At 50.4% G+C, this 9,517-nt stretch overlaps 23 non-coding genes across 23 annotated transcripts; all 23 read left to right on the top strand.

The window, feature by feature from the left end:
- Positions 1 to 15: 15 nt before the first annotated feature.
- LOC138640046 (U5 spliceosomal RNA) lies at positions 16 to 131 on the top strand. The gene has a single exon (XR_011313567.1). It is a non-coding gene; the product is annotated as a U5 spliceosomal RNA (small nuclear RNA).
- A 310-nt stretch (positions 132 to 441) lies between these two features.
- LOC138639404 (U5 spliceosomal RNA) lies at positions 442 to 557 on the top strand. Its single transcript, XR_011312989.1, has one exon. It is a non-coding gene; the product is annotated as a U5 spliceosomal RNA (small nuclear RNA).
- Positions 558 to 867: 310 nt separating this feature from the next.
- On the top strand, positions 868 to 983 carry LOC138640088 (U5 spliceosomal RNA). The gene has a single exon (XR_011313608.1). It is a non-coding gene; the product is annotated as a U5 spliceosomal RNA (small nuclear RNA).
- A 309-nt stretch (positions 984 to 1,292) lies between these two features.
- On the top strand, positions 1,293 to 1,408 carry LOC138639607 (U5 spliceosomal RNA). Its single transcript, XR_011313183.1, has one exon. It is a non-coding gene; the product is annotated as a U5 spliceosomal RNA (small nuclear RNA).
- A 310-nt stretch (positions 1,409 to 1,718) lies between these two features.
- Positions 1,719 to 1,834, top strand: LOC138639967 (U5 spliceosomal RNA). The gene has a single exon (XR_011313490.1). It is a non-coding gene; the product is annotated as a U5 spliceosomal RNA (small nuclear RNA).
- A 310-nt stretch (positions 1,835 to 2,144) lies between these two features.
- Positions 2,145 to 2,260, top strand: LOC138639511 (U5 spliceosomal RNA). The gene has a single exon (XR_011313092.1). It is a non-coding gene; the product is annotated as a U5 spliceosomal RNA (small nuclear RNA).
- Positions 2,261 to 2,570: 310 nt separating this feature from the next.
- On the top strand, positions 2,571 to 2,686 carry LOC138639554 (U5 spliceosomal RNA). The gene has a single exon (XR_011313132.1). It is a non-coding gene; the product is annotated as a U5 spliceosomal RNA (small nuclear RNA).
- A 314-nt stretch (positions 2,687 to 3,000) lies between these two features.
- LOC138639510 (U5 spliceosomal RNA) lies at positions 3,001 to 3,116 on the top strand. Its single transcript, XR_011313091.1, has one exon. It is a non-coding gene; the product is annotated as a U5 spliceosomal RNA (small nuclear RNA).
- A 310-nt stretch (positions 3,117 to 3,426) lies between these two features.
- On the top strand, positions 3,427 to 3,542 carry LOC138639966 (U5 spliceosomal RNA). Its single transcript, XR_011313489.1, has one exon. It is a non-coding gene; the product is annotated as a U5 spliceosomal RNA (small nuclear RNA).
- Positions 3,543 to 3,852: 310 nt separating this feature from the next.
- On the top strand, positions 3,853 to 3,968 carry LOC138639141 (U5 spliceosomal RNA). The gene has a single exon (XR_011312739.1). It is a non-coding gene; the product is annotated as a U5 spliceosomal RNA (small nuclear RNA).
- A 310-nt stretch (positions 3,969 to 4,278) lies between these two features.
- LOC138639965 (U5 spliceosomal RNA) lies at positions 4,279 to 4,394 on the top strand. Its single transcript, XR_011313488.1, has one exon. It is a non-coding gene; the product is annotated as a U5 spliceosomal RNA (small nuclear RNA).
- Positions 4,395 to 4,704: 310 nt separating this feature from the next.
- LOC138639964 (U5 spliceosomal RNA) lies at positions 4,705 to 4,820 on the top strand. Its single transcript, XR_011313487.1, has one exon. It is a non-coding gene; the product is annotated as a U5 spliceosomal RNA (small nuclear RNA).
- A 310-nt stretch (positions 4,821 to 5,130) lies between these two features.
- Positions 5,131 to 5,246, top strand: LOC138639140 (U5 spliceosomal RNA). The gene has a single exon (XR_011312738.1). It is a non-coding gene; the product is annotated as a U5 spliceosomal RNA (small nuclear RNA).
- Positions 5,247 to 5,556: 310 nt separating this feature from the next.
- Positions 5,557 to 5,672, top strand: LOC138640264 (U5 spliceosomal RNA). The gene has a single exon (XR_011313763.1). It is a non-coding gene; the product is annotated as a U5 spliceosomal RNA (small nuclear RNA).
- A 310-nt stretch (positions 5,673 to 5,982) lies between these two features.
- Positions 5,983 to 6,098, top strand: LOC138640263 (U5 spliceosomal RNA). Its single transcript, XR_011313762.1, has one exon. It is a non-coding gene; the product is annotated as a U5 spliceosomal RNA (small nuclear RNA).
- A 310-nt stretch (positions 6,099 to 6,408) lies between these two features.
- Positions 6,409 to 6,524, top strand: LOC138639306 (U5 spliceosomal RNA). Its single transcript, XR_011312895.1, has one exon. It is a non-coding gene; the product is annotated as a U5 spliceosomal RNA (small nuclear RNA).
- A 318-nt stretch (positions 6,525 to 6,842) lies between these two features.
- Positions 6,843 to 6,958, top strand: LOC138639221 (U5 spliceosomal RNA). Its single transcript, XR_011312814.1, has one exon. It is a non-coding gene; the product is annotated as a U5 spliceosomal RNA (small nuclear RNA).
- A 310-nt stretch (positions 6,959 to 7,268) lies between these two features.
- On the top strand, positions 7,269 to 7,384 carry LOC138640262 (U5 spliceosomal RNA). The gene has a single exon (XR_011313761.1). It is a non-coding gene; the product is annotated as a U5 spliceosomal RNA (small nuclear RNA).
- A 310-nt stretch (positions 7,385 to 7,694) lies between these two features.
- LOC138640261 (U5 spliceosomal RNA) lies at positions 7,695 to 7,810 on the top strand. Its single transcript, XR_011313760.1, has one exon. It is a non-coding gene; the product is annotated as a U5 spliceosomal RNA (small nuclear RNA).
- A 310-nt stretch (positions 7,811 to 8,120) lies between these two features.
- LOC138639963 (U5 spliceosomal RNA) lies at positions 8,121 to 8,236 on the top strand. The gene has a single exon (XR_011313486.1). It is a non-coding gene; the product is annotated as a U5 spliceosomal RNA (small nuclear RNA).
- Positions 8,237 to 8,546: 310 nt separating this feature from the next.
- On the top strand, positions 8,547 to 8,662 carry LOC138640045 (U5 spliceosomal RNA). The gene has a single exon (XR_011313566.1). It is a non-coding gene; the product is annotated as a U5 spliceosomal RNA (small nuclear RNA).
- A 310-nt stretch (positions 8,663 to 8,972) lies between these two features.
- On the top strand, positions 8,973 to 9,088 carry LOC138639495 (U5 spliceosomal RNA). The gene has a single exon (XR_011313077.1). It is a non-coding gene; the product is annotated as a U5 spliceosomal RNA (small nuclear RNA).
- A 310-nt stretch (positions 9,089 to 9,398) lies between these two features.
- Positions 9,399 to 9,514, top strand: LOC138639962 (U5 spliceosomal RNA). Its single transcript, XR_011313485.1, has one exon. It is a non-coding gene; the product is annotated as a U5 spliceosomal RNA (small nuclear RNA).
- The last annotated feature ends 3 nt before the right edge of the window (positions 9,515 to 9,517 follow it).

Here is a 9,517-nt window from a genome sequence, read left to right as displayed (position 1 = left end):
AGGCCCTTGCTCTGTATACTCAGGCTTCTCTTCAGAACGTAAAAATCTTTCGCCTTTTACTAAAGATTTCCGTGGAGAGGAGCAAAACTGAGTTTTGTGGCAATTTTTGCATGCTCCAGCTTGCTGGGGCTTCGTTAATTGGGTTCAACAACAGAATAAAGTAATGGGTGGGTGGGGTTTCGGTGGGAGACTGAACCCTGGGGTTGCGGGGAAGAGGCCCTCATTTGCATATTGTAGCCATGGATGGCCTTCTTCCGGGCAACGGAACAGGTGATGCTCTGTCAGCAGCATCGAACTGAGAACGGAGCAGCCTGTGGAAGATGGGCTGTTGCCGTTTTTGTTTTTCCATCACCAAACCACGAACCCACTTCTAGGTGCTGTCCCCGGGCCAAGTGAGGGCTGCTGCCATGGTGGTAGGTCAGGAGGAGGCCCTTGCCCAGAATATTCTGGCTTCTCTTCAGAACGTAAAAATCTTTCGCCTTTTACTAAAGATTTCCGTGGAGAGGAGCAAAACTGAGTTTTGTGGCAGTTTTTGCATGCTCCAGCTTGCTGGGGCTTTCTTAATTGGGTTCAACAACAGAATAAAGGAATGGGTGGGTGGGGTTTCGGTGGGAGACTGAACCCTGGGGTTCCTGGGAAAAGGCCCTCATTTGCATATTGTAGCCATGGATGGCCTTCTTCCGGGCAACAGAACAGGTGATGCTCTGTCAGCAGCATAGAACTGAGAACGGAGCATCCTGTGGAAGATGGGCTGTTGCCGTTTTTGTTTTTCCATCACCAAACCACGAACCCACTTCTAGGTGCTCTCCCCGGGCCAAGTGAGGGCTGCTGCCATGGTGGTAGGTCAGGAGGAGGCCTTTGCCCAGTATACTCTGGCTTCTCTTCAGCACGTAAAAATCTTTCGCCTTTTACTAAAGATTTCCGTGGAGAGGAGCAAAACTGAGTTTTGTGGCAATTTTTGCATGCTCCAGCTTGCTGGGGCTTTCTTAATTGGGTTCAACAACAGAATAAAGGAATGGGTGGGTGGGGTTTCGGTGGGAGACTGAACCCTGGGGTTTCTGGGAAAAGGCCCTCATTTGCATATTGTAGCCATAGATGGCCTTCTTCCGGGCAACGGAACAGGTGATGCTCTGTCAGCAGCATAGAACTGAGAACGGAGCATCCTATGGAAGATGGGCTGTTGCCGTTTTTTTTTTCCATCACCAAACCACGAACCCACTTCTAGGTGCTCTCCCCGGGCCAAGTGAGGGCTGCTGCCATGGTGGTAGGTCAGGAGGAGGCCTTTGCACAGTATACTCTGGCTTCTCTTCAGAATGTAAAAATATTTCGCCTTTTACTAAAGATTTCCGTGGAGAGGAGCAAAACTGAGTTTTGTGGCAATTTTTGCATGCTCCAGCTTGCTGGGGCTTTCTTAATTGGGTTCAACAACAGAATAAAGGAATGGGTGGGTGGGGTTTCGGTGGGAGACTGAACCCTGGGGTTCCTGGGAAAAGGCCCTCATTTGCATATTGTAGCCATGGATGGCCTTCTTCCGGGCAACGGAACAGGTGATGCTCTGTCAGCAGCATAGAACTGAGAACGGAGCATCCTGTGGAAGATGGGCTGTTGCCGTTTTTGTTTTTCCATCACCAAACCACGAACCCACTTCTAGGTGCTCTCCCCGGGCCAAGTGAGGGCTGCTGCCATGGTGGTAGGTCAGGAGGAGGCCTTTGCCCAGTATACTCTGGCTTCTCTTCAGAACGTAAAAATCTTTCGCCTTTTACTAAAGATTTCCGTGGAGAGGAGCAAAACTGAGTTTTGTGGCAATTTTTGCATGCTCCAGCTTGCTGGGGCTTCCTTAATTGGGTTCAACAACAGAATAAAGTAATGGGTGGGTGGGGTTTCGGTGGGAGACTGAACCCTGGGGTTGCTGGGAAGAGGTCCTCATTTGCATATTGTAGCCATGGATGGCCTTCTTCCGGGCAACGGAACAGGTGATGCTCTGTCAGCAGCATAGAACTGAGAACGGAGCAGCCTGTGGAAGATGGGCTGTTGCCGTTTTTGTTTTTCCATCAGCAAACCACGAACCCACTTCTAGGTGCTCTCCCCGGGCCAAGTGAGGGCTGCTGCCATGGTGGTAGGTCAGGAGGAGGCCTTTGCACAGTATACTCTGGCTTCTCTTCAGAATGTAAAAATCTTTCGTCTTTTACTAAAGATTTCCGTGGAGAGGAGCAAAACTGAGTTTTGTGGCAATTTTTGCATGCTCCAGCTTGCTGGGGCTTTCTTAATTGGGTTCAACAACAGAATAAAGTAATGGGTGGGTGGGGTTTCGGTGGGAGACTGAACCCTGGGGTTCCTGGGAAAAGGCCCTCATTTGCATATTGTAGCCATAGATGGCCTTCTTCCGGGCAACGGAACAGGTGATGCTCTGTCAGCAGCATAGAACTGAGAACGGAGCATCCTATGGAAGATGGGCTGTTGCCGTTTTTTTTTTTCCATCACCAAACCACGAACCCACTTCTAGGTGCTCTCCCCGGGCCAAGTGAGGGCTGCTGCCATGGTGGTAGGTCAGGAGGAGGCCTTTGCACAGTATACTCTGGCTTCTCTTCAGAATGTAAAAATCTTTCTCCTTTTACTAAAGATTTCCGTGGAGAGGAGCAAAATTGAGTTTTGTGGCAATTTTTGCATGCTCCAGCTTGCTGGGGCTTTCTTAATTGGGTTCAACAACAGAATAAAGGAATGGGTGGGTGGGTGGGGTTTCGGTGGGAGACTGAACCCTGGGGTTCCTGGGAAAAGGCCCTCATTTGCATATTGTAGCCATAGATGGCCTTCTTCCGGGCAACGGAACAGGTGATGCTCTGTCAGCAGCATAGAACTGAGAACGGAGCATCCTATGGAAGATGGGCTGTTGCCGTTTTTTTTTTTCCATCACCAAACCACGAACCCACTTCTAGGTGCTCTCCCCGGGCCAAGTGAGGGCTGCTGCCATGGTGGTAGGTCAGGAGGAGGCCTTTGCACAGTATACTCTGGCTTCTCTTCAGAATGTAAAAATCTTTCGTCTTTTACTAAAGATTTCCGTGGAGAGGAGCAAAACTGAGTTTTGTGGCAATTTTTGCATGCTCCAGCTTGCTGGGGCTTTCTTAATTGGGTTCAACAACAGAATAAAGGAATGGGTGGGTGGGGTTTCGGTGGGAGACTGAACCCTGGGGTTCCTGGGAAAAGGCCCTCATTTGCATATTGTAGCCATAGATGGCCTTCTTCCGGGCAACGGAACAGGTGATGCTCTGTCAGCAGCATAGAACTGAGAACGGAGCATCCTGTGGAAGATGGGCTGTTGCCGTTTTTGTTTTTCCATCACCAAACCACGAACCCACTTCTAGGTGCTCTCCCCGGGCCAAGTGAGGGCTGCTGCCATGGTGGTAGGTCAGGAGGAGGCCCTTGCCCAGTATACTCTGGCTTCTCTTCAGAACGTAAAAATCTTTCGCCTTTTACTAAAGATTTCCGTGGAGAGGAGCAAAACTGAGTTTTGTGGCAATTTTTGCATGCTCCAGCTTGCTGGGGCTTCGTTAATTGGGTTCAACAACAGAATAATGTAATGGGTGGGTGGGGTTTCGGTGGGAGACTGAACCCTGGGGTTGCTGGGAAGAGGCCCTCATTTGCATATTGTAGCCATGGATGGCCTTCTTCCGGGCAATGGAACAGGTGATGCTCTGTCAGCAGCATCGAACTGAGAACGGAGCAGCCTGTGGAAGATGGGCTGTTGCCGTTTTTGTTTTTCCATCACCAAACCACGAACCCACTTCTAGGTGCTGTCCCCGGGCCAAGTGAGGGCTGCTGCCATGGTGGTAGGTCAGGAGGAGGCCCTTGCCCAGTATATTCTGGCTTCTCTTCAGAACGTAAAAATCTTTCGCCTTTTACTAAAGATTTCCGTGGAGAGGAGCAAAACTGAGTTTTGTGGCAATTTTTGCATGCTCCAGCTTGCTGGGGCTTTCTTAATTGGGTTCAACAACAGAATAAAGGAATGGGTGGGTGGGGTTTCGGTGGGAGACTGAACCCTGGGGTTCCTGGGAAAAGGCCCTCATTTGCATATTGTAGCCATGGATGGCCTTCTTCCGGGCAACGGAACAGGTGATGCTCTGTCAGCAGCATAGAACTGAGAACGGAGCATCCTGTGGAAGATGGGCTGTTGCCGTTTTTGTTTTTCCATCACCAAACCACGAACCCACTTCTAGGTGCTCTCCCCGGGCCAAGTGAGGGCTGCTGCCATGGTGGTAGGTCAGGAGGAGGCCTTTGCCCAATATACTCTGGCTTCTCTTCAGAACGTAAAAATCTTTCGCCTTTTACTAAAGATTTCCGTGGAGAGGAGCAAAACTGAGTTTTGTGGCAATTTTTGCATGCTCCAGCTTGCTGGGGCTTCCTTAATTGGGTTCAACAACAGAATAAAGTAATGGGTGGGTGGGGTTTCGGTGGGAGACTGAACCCTGGGGTTGCTGGGAAGAGGCCCTCATTTGCATATTGTAGCCATGGATGGCCTTCTTCTGGGCAACGGAACAGGTGATGCTCTGTCAGCAGCATAGAACTGAGAACGGAGCATCCTGTGGAAGATGGGCTGTTGCCGTTTTTGTTTTTCCATCACCAAACCACGAACCCACTTCTAGGTGCTCTCCCCGGGCCAAGTGAGGGCTGCTGCCATGGTGGTAGGTCAGGAGGAGGCCTTTGCCCAATATACTCTGGCTTCTCTTCAGAACGTAAAAATCTTTCGCCTTTTACTAAAGATTTCCGTGGAGAGGAGCAAAACTGAGTTTTGTGGCAATTTTTGCATGCTCCAGCTTGCTGGGGCTTCCTTAATTGGGTTCAACAACAGAATAAAGTAATGGGTGGGTGGGGTTTCGGTGGGAGACTGAACCCTGGGGTTGCTGGGAAGAGGCCCTCATTTGCATATTGTAGCCATGGATGGCCTTCTTCCGGGCAACGGAACAGGTGATGCTCTGTCAGCAGCATAGAACTGAGAACGGAGCAGCCTGTGGAAGATGGGCTGTTGCCGTTTTTGTTTTTCCATCACCAAACCACGAACCCACTTCTAGGTGCTGTCCCCGGGCCAAGTGAGGGCTGCTGCCATGGTGGTAGGTCAGGAGGAGGCCCTTGCCCAGTATATTCTGGCTTCTCTTCAGAACGTAAAAATCTTTCGCCTTTTACTAAAGATTTCCGTGGAGAGGAGCAAAACTGAGTTTTGTGGCAATTTTTGCATGCTCCAGCTTGCTGGGGCTTTCTTAATTGGGTTCAACAACAGAATAAAGGAATGGGTGGGTGGGGTTTCGGTGGGAGACTGAACCCTGGGGTTCCTGGGAAAAGGCCCTCATTTGCATATTGTAGCCATGGATGGCCTTCCTCCGGGCAACGGAACAGGTGATGCTCTGTCAGCAGCATAGAACTGAGAACGGAGCATCCTGTGGAAGATGGGCTGTTGCCGTTTTTGTTTTTCCATCACCAAACCACGAACCCACTTCTAGGTGCTCTCCCCGGGCCAAGTGAGGGCTGCTGCCATGGTGGTAGGTCAGGAGGAGGCCTTTGCCCAGTATACTCTGGCTTCTCTTCAGAATGTAAAAATCTTTCGCCTTTTACTAAAGATTTCCGTGGAGAGGAGCAAAACTGAGTTTTGTGGCAATTTTTGCATGCTCCAGCTTGCTGGGGCTTCCTTAATTGGGTTCAACAACAAAATAAAGTAATGGGTGGGTGGGGTTTCGGTGGGAGACTGAACCCTGGGGTTGCTGGGAAGAGGCCCTCATTTGCATATTATAGCCATGGATGGCCTTCTTCCGGGCAACGGAACAGGTGATGCTCTGTCAGCAGCATAGAACTGAGAACGGAGCAGCCTGTGGAAGATGGGCTGTTGCCGTTTTTGTTTTTCCATCATCAAACCACGAACCCACTTCTAGGTGCTCTCCCCGGGCCAAGTGAGGGCTGCTGCCATGGTGGTAGGTCAGGAGGAGGCCTTTGCACAGTATACTCTGGCTTCTCTTCAGAATGTAAAAATCTTTCGCCTTTTACTAAAGATTTCCGTGGAGAGGAGCAAAACTGAGTTTTGTGGCAATTTTTGCATGCTCCAGCTTGCTGGGGCTTTCTTAATTGGGTTCAACAACAGAATAAAGGAATGGGTGGGTGGGGTTTCGGTGGGAGACTGAACCCTGGGGTTCCTGGGAAAAGGCCCTCATTTGCATATTGTAGCCATGGATGGCCTTCTTCCGGGCAACGGAACAGGTGATGCTCTGTCAGCAGCATAGAACTGAGAACGGAGCAGCCTGTGGAAGATGGGCTGTTGCTGTTTTTGTTTTTCCATCACCAAACCACGAACCCACTTCTAGGTGCTCTCCCCGGGCCAAGTGAGGGCTGCTGCCATGGTGGTAGGTCAGGAGGAGGCCTTTGCACAGTATACTCTGGCTTCTCTTCAGAATGTAAAAATCTTTCGCCTTTTACTAAAGATTTCCGTGGAGAGGAGCAAAACTGAGTTTTGTGGCAATTTTTGCATGCTCCAGCTTGCTGGGGTTTTCTTAATTGGGTTCAACAACAGAATAAAGGAATGGGTGGGTGGGCGGGTGGGGTTTCGGTGGGAGACTGAACCCTGGGGTTCCTGGGAAAAGGCCCTCATTTGCATATTGTAGCCATAGATGGCCTTCTTCCGGGCAACGGAACAGGTGATGCTCTGTCAGCAGCATAGAACTGAGAACGGAGCATCCTGTGGAAGATGGGCTGTTGCCGTTTTTTTTTTTCCATCACCAAACCACGAACCCACTTCTAGGTGCTCTCCCCTGGCCAAGTGAGGGCTGCTGCCATGGTGGTAGGTCAGAAGGAGGCCTTTGCACAGTATACTCTGGCTTCTCTTCAGAATGTAAAAATCTTTCGCCTTTTACTAAAGATTTCCGTGGAGAGGAGCAAAACTGAGTTTTGTGGCAATTTTTGCATGCTCCAGGTTGCTGGGGCTTCCTTAATTGGGTTCAACAACAGAATAAAGTAATGGGTGGGTGGGGTTTCGGTGGGAGACTGAACCCTGGGGTTGCTGGGAAGAGGCCCTCATTTGCATATTGTAGCCATGGATGGCCTTCTTCCGGGCAACGGAACAGGTGATGCTCTGTCAGCAGCATAGAACTGAGAACGGAGCAGCCTGTGGAAGATGGGCTGTTGCCGTTTTTGTTTTTCCATCATCAAACCACGAACCCACTTCTAGGTGCTCTCCCCGGGCCAAGTGAGGGCTGCTGCCATGGTGGTAGGTCAGGAGGAGGCCTTTGCACAGTATACTCTGGCTTCTCTTCAGAATGTAAAAATCTTTCGCCTTTTACTAAAGATTTCCGTGGAGAGGAGCAAAACTGAGTTTTGTGGCAATTTTTGCATGCTCCAGCTTGCTGGGGCTTTCTTAATTGGGTTCAACAACAGAATAAAGGAATGGGTGGGTGGGGTTTCGGTGGGAGACTGAACCCTGGGGTTCCTGGGAAAAGGCCCTCATTTGCATATTGTAGCCATAGATGGCCTTCTTCCGGGCAACGGAACAGGTGATGCTCTGTCAGCAGCATAGAACTGAGAACGGAGCATCCTATGGAAGATGGGCTGTTGCCGTTTTTTTTTTTCCATCACCAAACCACGAACCCACTTCTAGGTGCTCTCCCCGGGCCAAGTGAGGGCTGCTGCCATGGTGGTAGGTCAGGAGGAGGCCTTTGCACAGTATACTCTGGCTTCTCTTCAGAATGTAAAAATCTTTCGCCTTTTACTAAAGATTTCCGTGGAGAGGAGCAAAACTGAGTTTTGTGGCAATTTTTGCATGCTCCAGCTTGCTGGGGCTTTCTTAATTGGGTTCAACAACAGAATAAAGGAATGGGTGGGTGGGGTTTCGGTGGGAGACTGAACCCTGGGGTTCCTGGGAAAAGGCCCTCATTTGCATATTGTAGCCATGGATGGCCTTCTTCCGGGCAACGGAACAGGTGATGCTCTGTCAGCAGCATAGAACTGAGAACGGAGCATCCTGTGGAAGATGGGCTGTTGCCGTTTTTGTTTTTCCATCACCAAACCACGAACCCACTTCTAGGTGCTCTCCCCGGGCCAAGTGAGGGCTGCTGCCATGGTGGTAGGTCAGGTGGAGGCCCTTGCCCAGTATACTCTGGCTTCTCTTCAGAACGTAAAAATCTTTCGCCTTTTACTAAAGATTTCCGTGGAGAGGAGCAAAACTGAGTTTTGTGGCAATTTTTGCATGCTCCAGCTTGCTGGGGCTTCGTTAATTGGGTACAACAACAGAATAAAGTAATGGGTGGGTGGGGTTTCGGTGGGAGACTGAACCCTGGGGTTGCGGGGAAGAGGCCCTCATTTGCATATTGTAGCCATGGATGGCCTTCTTCCGGGCAATGGAACAGGTGATGCTCTGTCAGCAGCATAGAACTGAGAACGAAGCAGCCTGTGGAAGATGGGCTGTTGCCGTTTTTGTTTTTCCATCACCAAACCACGAACCCACTTCTAGTTGCTCTCCCCGGGCCAAGTGAGGGCTGCTGCCATGGTGGTAGGTCAGGAGGAGGCCCTTGCTCTGTATACTCAGGCTTCTCTTCAGAACGTAAAAATCTTTCGCCTTTTACTAAAGATTTCCGTGGAGAGGAGCAAAACTGAGTTTTGTGGCAATTTTTGCATGCTCCAGCTTGCTGGGGCTTCGTTAATTGGGTTCAACAACAGAATAAAGTAATGGGTGGGTGGGGTTTCGGTGGGAGACTGAACCCTGGGGTTGCGGGGAAGAGGCCCTCATTTGCATATTGTAGCCATGGATGGCCTTCTTCCGGGCAACGGAACAGGTGATGCTCTGTCAGCAGCATCGAACTGAGAACGGAGCAGCCTGTGGAAGATGGGCTGTTGCCGTTTTTGTTTTTCCATCACCAAACCACGAACCCACTTCTAGGTGCTGTCCCCGGGCCAAGTGAGGGCTGCTGCCATGGTGGTAGGTCAGGAGGAGGCCCTTGCCCAGTATATTCTGGCTTCTCTTCAGAACGTAAAAATCTTTCGCCTTTTACTAAAGATTTCCGTGGAGAGGAGCAAAACTGAGTTTTGTGGCAATTCTTGCATGCTCCAGCTTGCTGGGGCTTTCTTAATTGGGTTCAACAACAGAATAAAGGAATGGGTGGGTGGGGTTTCGGTGGGAGACTGAACCCTGGGGTTCCTGGGAAAAGGCCCTCATTTGCATATTGTAGCCATGGATGGCCTTCTTCCGGGCAACGGAACAGGTGATGCTCTGTCAGCAGCATAGAACTGAGAACGGAGCATCCTGTGGAAGATGGGCTGTTGCCGTTTTTGTTTTTCCATCACCAAACCACGAACCCACTTCTAGGTGCTCTCCCCGGGCCAAGTGAGGGCTGCTGCCATGGTGGTAGGTCAGGACGAGGCCTTTGCCCAGTATACTCTGGCTTCTCTTCAGAACGTAAAAATCTTTCGCCTTTTACTAAAGATTTCCGTGGAGAGGAGCAAAACTGAGTTTTGTGGCAATTTTTGCATGCTCCAGCTTGCTGGGGCTTCC

This window comes from Ranitomeya imitator, chromosome 5 (assembly GCF_032444005.1).
Source record: "Ranitomeya imitator isolate aRanImi1 chromosome 5, aRanImi1.pri, whole genome shotgun sequence".
Classification (NCBI taxonomy): Eukaryota; Metazoa; Chordata; class Amphibia; order Anura; family Dendrobatidae; genus Ranitomeya; species Ranitomeya imitator.
This window is presented reverse-complemented; position numbering and strand designations above follow the sequence as displayed.